The following is a 14,267-nucleotide window of genomic DNA, read 5'->3' on the forward strand; positions in this document are numbered from 1 at the left end:
TCAACAATGTGCTCAAATTTTCGTAATTTTCTACTAGCTCCCCTGTGTTTGATTTCAGCGGTCCAATTTTCTCCCGTGTTTTTGTTCTATACATCTGAAAGAAGCCCTTAGGATTACTTTTCGCCTCATTTGCTACTTTGATCTCATAGTTCTTTTTTGCTATCCTGGTGTTTTTCTTAACTAATCTAGATAGTTCGACGTACCGGCCCCTGAGATGTGTTTCCCCATTCTTTATTTTCTGATAAATTCCCTTCTTTAACCCAATCTCGTGTTTTAGTCCACGAGTCATCCACTTAGGATCATTGTTTTCTTTTCTAAGTGTTCGCTGTGGTATATGCTGTTCTTGCCTTCTTGCTGTTCTTGGTGGGGAAAAAGTGGTGATACGCCTGAGTGATGGTGGCGAGGTGGTTGTTCCACTTCTCCGTGACGTCACGAACGGTAAGGACCTCGACCCAAGGATAGCCCACCAACCACTGCCCAAATTGCCTAATCTTGGAGTCAGGTGTCGGGCGGGTGGCCCTCTTGGCCGTTTCACACCTCCGTGAGATGGTAGGGGCGTCCATAGGACTGAGGCGTGATTGCTTCGGCCCATGGGGGGGAGGGGCTGAGGGGGGGAGTACCAGTCCGTCAGGTCAGTGAGGATACGGTCCAGCGTGTTCCTTTCGTGCGTGGGAAAATTAACAAGTTGTGCGAGGCACAGGTGGCTGGTAACGTCCGCAATGTCTAGTTCGTTGAAGTCCCCACACAACACGAACTTAGCGCCGGGGTACCTAACACCTAACACTGTATTGATGAGATGGTGTGTGTGTGTGTGTGTGTGTGTGTGTGTGTGTGTGTGTGTGTGTGTGTGTGTGTAATGAGGATGCTTCATATTTTTTAGGTGAGTTATTTTGTTGACTGGATCAACAAAATCATCAGCAACAACTAGTCGTATCAAGTTACGGACTTGCCCATGGTTAGAAGGGAGCAAGGAAGTCGAGAATTAAATGAAACAGCCCGTCGTGACCACCGCTCCCGAGACCTCTGATGCAAGGACACCTGCTGGGAGGATATTCGTCCGGATCCCGCGCCCAGCTGAGACGGGAAGGAGGTGGTGGAGGATCAGCGCTGAAAACACTCACTCGTCCAAATTATACAATTATTCATGAACCATGGAAAAAAACATAAACCTTGTTAATTAAGGACTGACTCGCTCGTTCTCCCACGCATGAGAAATCGTTCAACAAGCTATAGGCAAGACTGTAAGGAGCTTGCGAGAGGCATGTTGGCCTACACTACCCCTGAGAACCAGTTATTCACTATCAGATATTTTACCCATTCAAAACTCTGTTCAACATTCGATGAGAACTCATTCATATTTGCATTGATAATATTACTGATGAGTTTTTCCATTTAATCAACTAACGATCAGCATACAAATGTTCTCCAATTTCCTCTTTTTCAAGGCTTGGATTGATTGCTGTGTTTACTAGCAATATAAGTATTTATTATTATTGTTTGTATCATCTCTGCCAATACATATTACTACTTTAATTTTAAACTGTTTGTGTTAAGGAAATCCTTCACATTTTCAGCAACTGTACATCAAGCTCCCTAATCATGTGTGTAATGTTTCTGAACTCTTCCTTCTCCCCACAAACTCATGTAGCTGTAATATCCCGAATAAAGACTCCTTAAGGCACGAGAAGCAGCTTGGGCTACCCTTTGACTCGACGCTACTGTGCGCCTTGCGTCTAACAGGCTCGGGTTCGAGGTCCAGGCGTAATGTTGGATGAAAGATATAGGTCGGTATAATAAGACACTTTCGCTTCTCACATCAGCTATTTCTAAAGTTCAAAGAGGGGGTCAGTCGGGTTCTATTGAGCGTTTCTTCAGGTTCATGGTACAGAGGAAGGGCCAAACTACTACCAGGGTCATAAAACTACTACTAGATATGCCCACAACTCCCACGAAAGCCTTGTCAAATATGTGTTCTTAGGCGGCGAAATGTCTTATAATACGACCCATAGTCTCCCCAACAGATGACATACTCGTGAGCTTCGAGAAGCGAAGAAACCCACACAACACTCACTGGCTAGCGGCGGATCCATTCATGTGTGGCATTTCCCCATGTAAGAGAGCAAGGAATATACATGTTTCCGGTGTTGTGAGGAAACAAGAAATGCACACTGCACGTATCTGTAAACACGTAATGTAGACTACAGCCATATTGTTTAATAATTCACAAATTGCCAAAATACAGCGGAGATAGCTTTAAGTTTCACAAGGGTGGAAGGGAGTAGCCTACCCGCCATTGGCTGTGGCGTCACAAAGCATAGCACACACACACACACACACACACACACACACACACACACACACACACACAGTAATATATGGAAATGGAAAGGCGAAAATAGTGAGTGTTAACTTGGAGAATAAAAAGAGAGAAATGATGACGATAATAGGAACCTATGTACCACCAAGAACAAACTCATGGAACAAAAAAGAATACGAGACGATGATAGATGATACCATTCAGAGTTTGAGTAGGTTAAGCATATAAAAGAATCTTGTTGGTTGGGGACTTTAACTGCAAAGAGGTAAATAGGGAAGCATTCGAAAGTGGAGTTAGTGAAACGGCATGGGGGTAAAGATTATTAGATTTCTAAAATTATGGAAAACGGGTGACTGATGCAGTGGGTGACTGAGAATACCAGATACAGGAGTGATGACGAACCAGCGAGACTGGACCTTGTACTGACGAAGGGAGTGCACCTGATAAATGCATTATTAATCTAGCCTAATACCCTGTTAGCCCTATTCCTCGCACTAATTAGTACATTGTGTTATGCCGGACGTGTTACTTGGGTTCCGTGTCGCCGTCAGGAGACTCCGTGGGAGGGAGATATGTAAACACTTTGCACAACTTCTGTAGTATAATATTCTTCCTTAGTAGTACACTTCACTCTGACTCTTCACTGACCACTAGCTTACTATGACTGGGACTGGACTCCTCTCGCCCTCTTCTCCTATATATATCCAGAACAGTACAGTCTAGAATGTTACAGTATATTTTAGATCATACAAGAATATGTAGCAAAAGTATGTGCGGGTTGGCAACACTTCCCGCCTGGCGCCTGGCCGCGGGGCGCGGACGAGGCTTTGCTCCCCGCCCCCTTGCTCGCTCTTCCCGGAGCCTTCTAGAGCCCCATGGACGCCGGGGGAAGCTTCCAGCACAACACTATCCCCCCCTCTTAATTGTGATCGTCCCGATCACACACTTAACTATATACAAACATAAGAGAATTAATCAAAAACATAATAATCGTCGTATCGTTGTGGACGCCTGCGTTGTCTCTGTCTTCTGCTCGGTGCCTCCTGCGCGTCTGTCTCCTGGTGCGCCTCGTCGTCGTCCGCTTCTTGGGGTGTCCCTGGAACATCTGCCGAAGCCGGGAGGTTATCTCCCTCGGCTGAAAGGTCCAGAAGGCCTACGTCGTCGTCGACCTCCTCTCGGTCCTGGACGTCCCTTGCGTTTTCGTCGGCTGCTGGGTGTCTGTAGTTGTTCCAGGTGTAGTTTCCCGGATCGTGGTACCTCCATAGGCGGTTGACGTGGACAACTTTCGGCTTGGTCCTTTCCGTTCTCCGGGTTCGGTAAGTCACGTCGGAGAGGCGTTCTAGCACAGTGTAAGGGCCTTCCCAGGGGCTCTGTAACTTCGGAGACTGTCCTTTCTTCCTCTGCGGGTTGTAAAGCCAGACTTGATCTCCTTCCTTGAAGTCAACGTGGCTTGCCCTCATATTGTAACCGCGCTTCATGGCCTCCCCGGAGAACTTCAAGGCACCTCGGACTTGATGGTGCACCTCTTCCAGCCGTTCCTCTAGTTGACGGGCAAAACTGGAGGCGTTCCTTGGAAGGCTTTCCCCAGGAGGCCTTCCTGTCAGTAGGTCCACCGGCAATCGCAGCTCACGTCCAAACATCAGCTTTGCCGGTGAATACCCCGTAGTCTCGTGGGCGGCAGACCTGTAGGCCATGAGAAGCGCAGGCAGCTTCTGATCCCATGAAGACTGATCATTGTTGCACTGCTTGGCCAACTCCTGGCCCAACGTCCAATTAAACCTCTCCACCATTCCATCTGACTGTGGGCGCAGAGGGGTGGTCCAGGTTTTCTTGATACCCAGAAGCTTGCAGCACTCAGCAAGGACTGTTGACTCAAAATTCCTTCCCTGGTCGGAATGGAGCTCGTTAGGCACACCGAAGCGACAGAAGAACTCCTCCACCAATACCTTAGCGATGGTAGTGGCTTCCTGGTCAGGGATGGCGTAGGCTTCCGGCCACTTGGTGAAGTAATCCATTGTGACGCAGATTTACCTATTTCCATTCGTCATCAGAGGCAAGGGTCCTGCTATATCCACTGCCACCCGTTCCATGGGGGCTCCAACCTGGTATAGTTGCAATGGGGCACGGTGACGCTTCTTGGGGCCCTTCTTTGCACAGCACACCTCACACGCGTGACACCATTCTTCCACGTCCTTCCTCATGCCAACCCAGTAGAACCTTTGCCGCAGGCGACTCAGTGTCTTCTTTACCCCAAGGTGTCCGCTGGTGATGCTATCGTGCATTTCTTTCAAGACGCCTTCCCGGGACTTCATAGGTAGCACCGTGGACCAGTAGTGGTCAAGACCATCATGAGAGACCCAGCGTCGCTGCAACACTCCGTCGTCTATCCGAAGAGTGTCCCACTGAGTCCAGTAATTCTTGGTGGTAGGGCTTTCTCTCGAGATTACTTCCCACCCAGGTCGCGTTGACGATTGACTCAGCCACTCCATAATTGGTCTCAAATCTGGGTCCTCCCGCTGCAGTTTTCCCAAGTCTTCCCATGGCACCTCCGCTGTCTGTTCCACTGTAGTGAGGCGGCACATATTCTGGACGCTTTCCCTCTGGAGGCAATGTTGACACTCAGGTTGGCAGGGGCGCCGGCTCAAGCTGTCCGCGTTACCGTGTGTTAGCTCAGATCGGTGCACAATAGTGTAGTGATGTTGCTCTAGTTTACCTATCCAGCGAGCAAGCTGGCCCTCAGGGTTTTTCACTGACTTCAACCACCGCAATGCAGCGTGATCCGTGCGGATGGTGAAAGTTGCACCGTACAGGTAAGCATGGAAAAAGTCAAGGCTCTTGACTACTGCCAGGAGTTCTTTCCGGGTCACGCAATAGTTTTTCTCGGCTGGGGTGAGCTTCTTGCTGAAGTAGGTCACAACCCGTTCCATGTCGGCACATGCCTGGGACAGCACTCCACCAATCCCCTCATCACTGGCATCACAATCCAGTATAAAAGGCTTAGAGGGGTCTGGGTAGGTGAGTACGGGCGAGCTGATGAGGGCCTCCTTGAGCTTCTCAAAGGCAACCTGAATTTCCGCTGTCCACTCAAACTTGCGCCCCTTCTTCGTCAGGAGGTGCAGTGGTGCAGCAATCGTAGCGAAGCCTTTCACAAACCTGCGGTAGTATGAGCACAACCCGAGAAAGCTCCGCAGCTCCTTCACGTTGGTGGGTGTCGGCCAGTCCTTTACCGCAGCCACCTTCTCAGGATCAGTGCGTACTCCAGCCTCGCTCACGATGTGTCCCAAGTATTGGACCTCCTTTTGGAACAGACAGTATTTCTTCGGGCTGAGCTTAAGGTGTGCAGCTCTAAACCGGGCGAAAACCTCTGATAGCCTTTCCATCTCCTGCTCGAAGGTGTGGCCAAAGACAATCCCGTCGTCGAGGTAGATGAGTGCCGTCTTCCAGTGAAGTCCCTCCAGCACCCTCTCCATCAGCCGCTCGAACGTGGCCGGCGCGTTGCACAGGCCAAAGGGCATGACCTTAAACTGCCACAGGCCTTGACCGTAGGAGAAGGCTGTTTTCTCTTTGTCCTGCTCCGCCATTTTGACTTGGTGATACCCAGACTTCATATCCAGTGTTGAAAACCACTTGGAGCCCACCAAAGCGTCGAGCGTGTCGTCGATCCGTGGGAGTGGGTATGAATCCTTGATGGTGAGATCGTTGAGGGCTCGGTAGTCCACGCAGCACCTGAGGGAACCGTCCTTTTTCCTGACGAGCACTACAGCAGACGCCCACGGGCTGCTGAACCGCTCGATTAACCCTGTTGCCGGAGATCATCCATCACCTCATCCATCTCCTTGCGACGGGCTGGTGCCATCCTTCGAGGAGCTTGCTTCACTGGGCGGTGGCTACCTGTGTCGATGTGGTGCTCTACCAGGTCCGTACACCCCAAGGCCAGGTCTCCTGTGGAAAACACATCTGCATTCCTCACGAGAAGCTCCCTGAGCTGTTCCACTTGGGGTTCCTCTAGACACTTGGAGGTCCTGTCAAACAGGTCGCGCAGGTAGTCGGGCAGCTCCTCCTGGGGCTTCGTCAGGGTTCTCCTGCAGACACAGGTTCTTGGTTTCTGGTCGATCTCTTGGCACAACCCCACCATGGTCCCTTGTTTTATTTTCTTTGGGCTGAAGGAGACATTGGCCACGACGACAGGCACTTCCGCTGCAGTAGGGTCTGCCAAAGTACTGCCTACAATCACCCCGTTTTCTACCGGACATCGACTTCCACTCTCTACCACACACAGACTAGCCGGGGGGGCACCCGTAATTTGACAGGGTAACAGCATCTCTGACCTCGGAGGAATAATGGTGGTGCGCTTGACCGTCACTGGTAGGCCCTCCTTTGTTCACAGTCGTCAGTGGCACCCTCCTTCCTCCTACAGTCAGTTGCTTAGCGCGGAAGTCCAGCTCGCACCTGTGGGAGACAAGATAATCCATACCTAGGATGCAGGGGTCGTCCATGTCAGCAACGTGCACAGAGAGGGGCTCTTCCTTTCCTCCGTGTGCTATTTCGCGTCGTGCTGCGTACTGCTTATTGTCAACCGAGTTAGCTGCCTGCAGAGGTGTGCTGTTTGCTGTGCGACCACGTGCTTCGCTGGACAGGATTAAGTGTTGCCCTGTAAAACATATATACACATATACACAAAACACAGTGTTACACTCTTTCCGCCACATTCTTTATATATTTCCAGATTCCACTCCGACGCCACTCCCTACGCAGGTGTTCAGACTTACCTGACCTGACTTGACCAGATTATTCCCCAGAGACACAGTAATCCTCTAAATTTTTCATCACCTGCGTCTCTCCCTCTCGTCCCTCGCGTTTCGCTCCTCCTTTTCTCTCGCCTCCCCTCTCCATTGCCCCCCCCCCTCTCTCTCTCTCTCTCCTTACTACCCCCCCACTTGCCCCTCTCCTCTCCTCCCACTCGTTCCCACCCTCTCTCTCTCCTCTCTCCTCCTTCCTTTCCTTCGCTCCCTCCTCCTATCTCTCTCTCCCTCCCATCTCTCTCTCTCTCTCTCTCTCTCTCTCTCTCTCTCTCTCTCTCTCTCTCTCTCTCTCTCTCTCTCTCTCTCTCTCTATCTCTCTCTCTATCTCTCTCTCTCTCTCTCTCTCTCTCGCTTATTCACGCACGCGTCCCTCTGCCCTACGAAAAAGAAAAAGCAAAGCAAATATATAGATAAACACTACTCACTTGCTCTCTCCTCCTTACCAAGATGGCGCTAAAGAAATGTTCGACTTGCACAGGAAACTTCTCTGGTCATTTCTTCTCAGGACGATCGACCGTCTGCAAGATCTGCCTGTTGACACAGCAGATGGAAACGAGACTCCTTCAACAGGACGAAAGGCTGACGGCTGGCGAGAAGAAGATCACCGAACTAACAAGTACTGTTGATACCTTGCAGGAGTTTATCCAGGCCAACATCGTCGCCCCTCCTGCAACGGACGCCTCATCACCCTTCTCACCTGCACTCGATGCCCAGCCACCTTCCGAAGAAGGCACGTCACAGGGAACCGGTAGAGCTGACGCTGAATGCTTCACCCCCGTGAGAGGAGGAGCCAGACCCGCCCCTAGAGCCATTTATCCTACTCATTGCTACAACAGATTTGCCATACTGGAGGAGGAGGACGAGGAACAGAGCACCTTCTTGGTCGGTGACTCTATGATTCGCCATCAGGTGGTTGAATTCTGTGGCAGAGTCCCCCGTCGTAGGCGTAACTACTGTTATCCTGGAGCTGGTGTTGACGACATCACAGCTGCCCTGGACGAGGTCTCCGCTGTGGCCTCTAATGACTCACTCTTTGTTCTCCACACAGGTACAAACGACGTCACCACGACCCGGTCTGAGGAACTGCTGGACAAGTACCGTAAGCTCATCCAGCAGTATAAGTCTAAATCCCCTAATATTATGATTTCAGGAATTCTACCACGGACATGGGATGAGGGCAACTTCTACAGTAAGGCCTTCAGCCTCAACAACCGCCTGCAGACTCTCTGCGGAGAGCTTGACGTCGAATTCTTTAACGCCTGGAACGATTTCTACGGCCAGAGTAGACTTTTCCAAAGGGACGGCATACACCTGTCCCCCATCGGGGCAGCCAGATTTGGAAGGCTCCTCAACAACGCCGTACGTAACGCCCGAACAACAAAAAACGACTCTCAGCCACGTCCTTCCATCCCGCCCGTGTAAATAGACACCATACACCGCAACAGACTCGTAACATTGAACCCTCCAGTACCTCTATTACCAAGCTTCAAGATAACCTAAGAGTCCTTAGTTTCAATGCGCGTAGCCTAAGAAACAAGTTTGATGAACTGCGATGTCTTGCTCTGACAGAAAACTTTGACGTAATTGCTATAACCGAAACATTTATCGACACCACTAATATTGATTTAAGTTCCGAATACAACATAGATGGCTACAGATTCTTCAACAATGATCGTGTAAACCGTAGAGGGGGTGGTGTCGCCCTTTTTGTCAAAAGCTACTTGCAACCTACTGACAAAACACCAAGAAACAGTAACGTTGAACATTTGTGCGTGCGAGTAAACATTGCAAAAGTCAATTTAAATATATCTGTCACTTACAGGCCTCCGGGGCAATCACTTGATGGAGATCTTGAAATGTACAGCGTCTTAAGGCAGTCACTTAATAACAGCGACTCACTGATACTAGGAGACTTAAACCTCCCCATATCGACTGGGCGACACTGTCGGGTACAGAAGGTGAGTCCCATAGAATGATCGAATTTCTAGAGGAAAATTATCTAAGCCAAATGGTTTCTGAACCAACTCGACAAAATAACATACTTGACCTTGTTATAGCGACCCAAGATAACCTAGTCAGTAATGTCACGGTAGGAGAACACCTCGGTTCCTGCGATCATAAACTAGTGCGCGTTGACATTAGAGCTCAAACATCGGTGACTGAAAATAAAGTTAAGGTGCCCAATTTCAAAAGAGCCAACTTCGTAGAAATCCGACGAAAACTAATAGATATGCAACTATCAGATGACGGCAATGCAGAGGACGCCTGGCTAAACTTTAAAAATCACTTACTCACTCAGCAGGACACATTTGTACCCTTGTGCGAAGCGAATTAACACTAATAAAAGTCCACCGTGGTTTAATAGCGAAATTAAACACTCAGTCAAGGAGAGAAAATTGTCTTACAGGTTAAAGAAAGACCAAAGCACGCCCGAAAACATTAGACTTTACAATGATGCCAGGCGACGAGTTAAAAGATTAGTGCATCAGGCAAAGCGTAGATATGAAGAAAATATTGCAGCCAACTGTAAAAATAATCCGAAATCCTTCTTCAGTTACATAAACAACAGAAAGGCGATCAGAAGTGGAATTGGACCTTTAACAAACAGCGACGGTGCACTAGTGACTGACAGCCAACACGTTGCAAACCTGTTAAATAATTACTTTTCCTCGGTGTTTAATAATAACAGTCCTCCCACCACCACCACCAACACCAGTACAAATGTAAATCCCGAGCATGCATTGTCTAACTTTGAAATAAAACCCGATGAAGTCCTTAAAGCCCTCAAATCACTTAAAACAAATAAAAGTCCTGGACCTGATAAAGTATATCCAACTCTGCTGAAAGAAACAAAGAGCGAAATACTCTCCTCCCTCACAACCGTATTCAATATGTCCTTGCGACAAGGCATTGTCCCTTCAGATTGGAAAAAGGCTAACGTGACACCGATTTTTAAGAAAGGAGACAAAAAAGTACCAGGTAATTACAGGCCCATTAGTCTAACTTCGGTTGTAGGTAAGCTACTTGAGGGCATAATTAGAGACAAAATTGTGAGTTACCTTGAAAGCCACTCATTAATTGGGGACTCACAACATGGCTTCCGAAACAAAAGATCCTGCCTATCAAATCTATTAACCTTTATAACGACCTCTTCACTGTTTATGACGTAACCAAATCACTGGACGTAGTCTATCTTGATTTCCAGAAAGCGTTTGATAAAGTCCCGCATCATAAATTACTTTACAAATTAAAGCAAATAGGTATTGACGGTCAGGTAAACCAATGGATCGCGAATTGGTTGAGCAACAGACAACAAAGAGTAGTGATTGACGGATTTAACTCAGAGTGGGCGCCGGTCACTAGTGGCGTCCCTCAGGGCTCGGTTCTTGGCCCAGTGCTCTTCATTATTTACATCAACGACGTGGATGTTGGACTCAATAACCGCATTAGTAAATTTGCAGACGACACAAAGATTGGTAACTCGGTTCTCACTGACGAAGACAGGCAAAGCCTCCAAGAGGATTTGCACAAAATTTCAGCTTGGTCGGATAGATGGGAGATGCCCTTTAACGTAGACAAGTGCCAGGTCCTTCAAGTTGGAACGAGGAATAAGAAGTTTGATTACGAAATGCGCGGCGTTAAACTCAAAAGCGTTCAATGCGTCAAGGACTTGGGGTCAAAATCGCGTCAAACCTCAAATTCTCACAGCAATGCATCGATGCAGCAAATAAAGCGAACAGAATGTTGGGCTTCATTAAAAGAAACTTTTATTTAAGAATAAAGATGTAATACTCCTGCTCTACAACAGTTTAGTCAGACCCCACTTGGAATATGCGGTACAGTTTTGGTCTCCCACCATGCAAAGGATATTGCTAAATTAGAAGGTGTTCAGCGTCGGGCAACGAAAATTATCCCTTCCTTGCGCAACAAATCCTACGAAGAAAGGCTTTCTACCCTTAACATGTTCTCTCTTGAGAAACGCCGCCTCCGAGGAAAACTGATCGAATGTTTTAAAATACTTAATGGTTTCACGAATGTAGACAGATCAACATTGTTTATGATCGATGACACTTTGCGCACGAGGAACAATGGCGTAAAACTCAGATGTAGACAAGTAAATTCAGACTGCACCAAATTTTTCTTCACCAACGTTGTAGTGCGAGAATGGAATAAGCTCCCATCATCAGTGGTCCAGTGTAACACGATTGACTCCTTCAAAAATAAGCTCGACCGTCACTTCCTTCAACTTAATATCAACTAGAGTAGAAATGCAACGTTTTGGAGTCTTCTGATTAATGTAAAATCACTTAGGTTTAAGGACAGACCACCAAGTCTGGACCATGGGGTCTGTGTGGTCTGATTTTCTATGTAAATCTATGTAAATCAAACTTCACTTCCACTGGGCCTCTGAGCTCTGTATAGTGTCCAGTGACTCCGCACAGTCGATGCGACGTCTTAGGAAGCCGACGATGACTCACCACGTCAGGCCGCACAAATGTGCGTTCCGAGCCTGTGTCGACGACCACAGGCCACAACACTCCGTCAACCTTGCCCTCCACTTGGCAGCTCGTCATGGTGGTTCTCCTGGACATTGATATCTTCGGGGCATGTACAGGACAGACTGGTCGTTGCCCCCGTGAACCAGTCCTTCTTAGTTTCCCGAGTGGTGGTCCCTCGTTGGGAGCACATTTTTCCGACACTCATTCTTCCAGTGCCCCTTTTCTCCACAGGTCCAGCACTTGGGTCCTTCCCTGGGCTTCTTCTTAGCGCCACCTTCATATTCCTTCTTCCTCTTATAGCATTCGTTCTCCTTGTGCCCAACCTTCTCGCAGTACCAGCACGTTCCTTGGAACCTGTCTGTGTTGCTGACAGCGCCCTTTCGTGCCCTAAAGCCAGAAGTCGAGTCGTCCCTGAAGCTTGACAAGCTAGACCTAACAAAGGACTCAAACTCCATGGCACGTGCCAGAGCTTCCTGCATTGATGTTGGCTTAGCTTGGTTCACTTGTATCTTCAGCTGAGGGCTGTCCAGGGCATCGATGAATTGATCACGCAGCAAAACCGTCAGCAGGTCGGGGGTGGTACCTGGGTATGCCTTGTGCGCCATGCTCTCAAGGTCCTGAGCGAGTTCCTGAAGAGACTCGCCGCGCCTCCTGTTGCGGATTCTGAACCTAACCCTGAAGAGCTCGTTCTGGTGCTTGGTCCCATATCGTTGCTCCAGCGCCTGTGCCAGCCCGCTGTAGCTGCCCTTTGTCGCATTGTCGAGCTGAACAAGGACCTCCAGCGCCGCCCCTTTCAGGCTAGTGGCCAGCTGTACCGCGCACTCTTGGTCATCCCATCCGTTCCGAGCTGCCAACAGCTCAAACTGAGCGCGGTAAGCCTCCCAGGAGACCTTGCCATCAAACTCCTGAGGCTTCTTTTTCTTACAGGCGAACCCAGCAGACTCGTGGGGCTGGCGGAACTTCTTGCGGGGATAAACTCAGGCGAAACAGGGCTCAAACTACCCCGGTCTTGCGTAGGAGAAGCATCTTGGGTACAACTGGCCCCTGCAGGCACTGGCTGTCCGTTTCCAGCCAAGCAGTCTTCAAGGGCCTTCACTCTGTCACTTACGTCACAAACTGCCTGTTCAGTACGGTTCACCTTTCCCTGCACTTCTAATATTTCTTTGTGTGTCGTCTCCCGTACCACCTCCATCTCTTGTTGAAGATTTGTGTGTTCTTTCTCCACTTCTATCAGGCGTTGTCCCAAGTTCGTGGTCACATCAGTCATTTCTCTTCGCACTGACTCACTTCCATCTTGTACTGCTTTTAGCTGTAGCTGTAATCCTGTGAAGCGATCTTCTAGCTGTTCTTTGAGTTCTTGGAGTGTTCCTTCTTGTTGTTGCTGTGCTCTTTCTTGTTGTTGCTGTGCTCTTTCTTGTTGTTCTTTGAGTTCTTGGTGTGCTCTTTCTTGTTGTTCTTTGAGTTCTTGGTGTGCTCTTTCTTGTTGTTCTTTGAGTTCTTGGAGTGTTCTTTCTTGTTGTTGCTGTGCTCTTTCTTGTTTCTCCCCCTGTAGTCTCAAGGCTTCCAAAAGTTCAGTCAACATGTCGTCCCTCTGGGCAGCTTGGGAACGAGTCTCCATGGCGAAAAAACAAATGGCTACACTCCTGACACCAGTGTTATGCCGGACGTGTTACTTGGGTTCCGTGTTGCCGTCAGGAGACTCCGTGGGAGGGAGATATGTAAACACTTTGCACAACTTCTGTAGTTTAATATTCTTCCTTAGTAGTACACTTCACTCTGACTCTTCACTGACCACTAGCTTACTATGACTGGGACTGGACTCCTCTCGCCCTCTTCTCCTATATATATCCAGAACAGTACAGTCTAGAATGTTACAGTATATTTTAGATCATACAAGAACATGTAGCAAAAGTATGTGCGGGTTGGCAACACTTCCCGCCTGGCGCCTGGCCGCGTCCCGCGGGGCGCGGACGAGGCTTTGCTCCCCGCCCCCTTGCTCGCTCTTCCCGGAGCCTTCTAGAGCCCCATGGACGCCGGGGGAAGCTTCCAGCACAACAATTGTTTTCTTAGTTTTAGGTCAGAGTTCACTAACACTCCCAAATCCCTTTCACACACTGCTCTACCTATCGCTGTGGAGTCCAAACTATACCCGTGTAATGGATTGCGAGTTCCTACACTCAGTACGCTTGTTCCTACACTTAGTAGCTACGCTATCATTCCTACACTTAGTACGCTATAGTTCCTACATTTAGTACGCTAGTTCCTACACTAAGTACGCTACAGTTGTAGGTTGTAGGCTTCCAGACTTCTATAGGGTCTTAAAGTCTTGTGATTATATCTACTTTTGAAGTTTATCAAATACTGATATATATCATTGTGGCGTAAGTCTAGAAGATCGCCACTTAGCAGAGTCGTAATGTCTTTCCCCTTGGGCTTGTGTATGTTATAAGGGTCTATATTCCCAATTTCTTTACACTTTTCACGGTATTGTGCCACAGAATTTGAGTTTAATGTCTTAAGGACATAGTCTGATAATGAAACATCACCAGCAGCTTCTCCTGCCATCGTAAATGAGGGTAATGTGTGGGTATGTACAGCGTCCACGGCCAAAGATATAGGGTTTGTTTACTTCTCGACACGGCCAGAGGG

Source organism: Eriocheir sinensis, chromosome 13 (assembly GCF_024679095.1).
Source record: "Eriocheir sinensis breed Jianghai 21 chromosome 13, ASM2467909v1, whole genome shotgun sequence".
Classification (NCBI taxonomy): Eukaryota; Metazoa; Arthropoda; class Malacostraca; order Decapoda; family Varunidae; genus Eriocheir; species Eriocheir sinensis.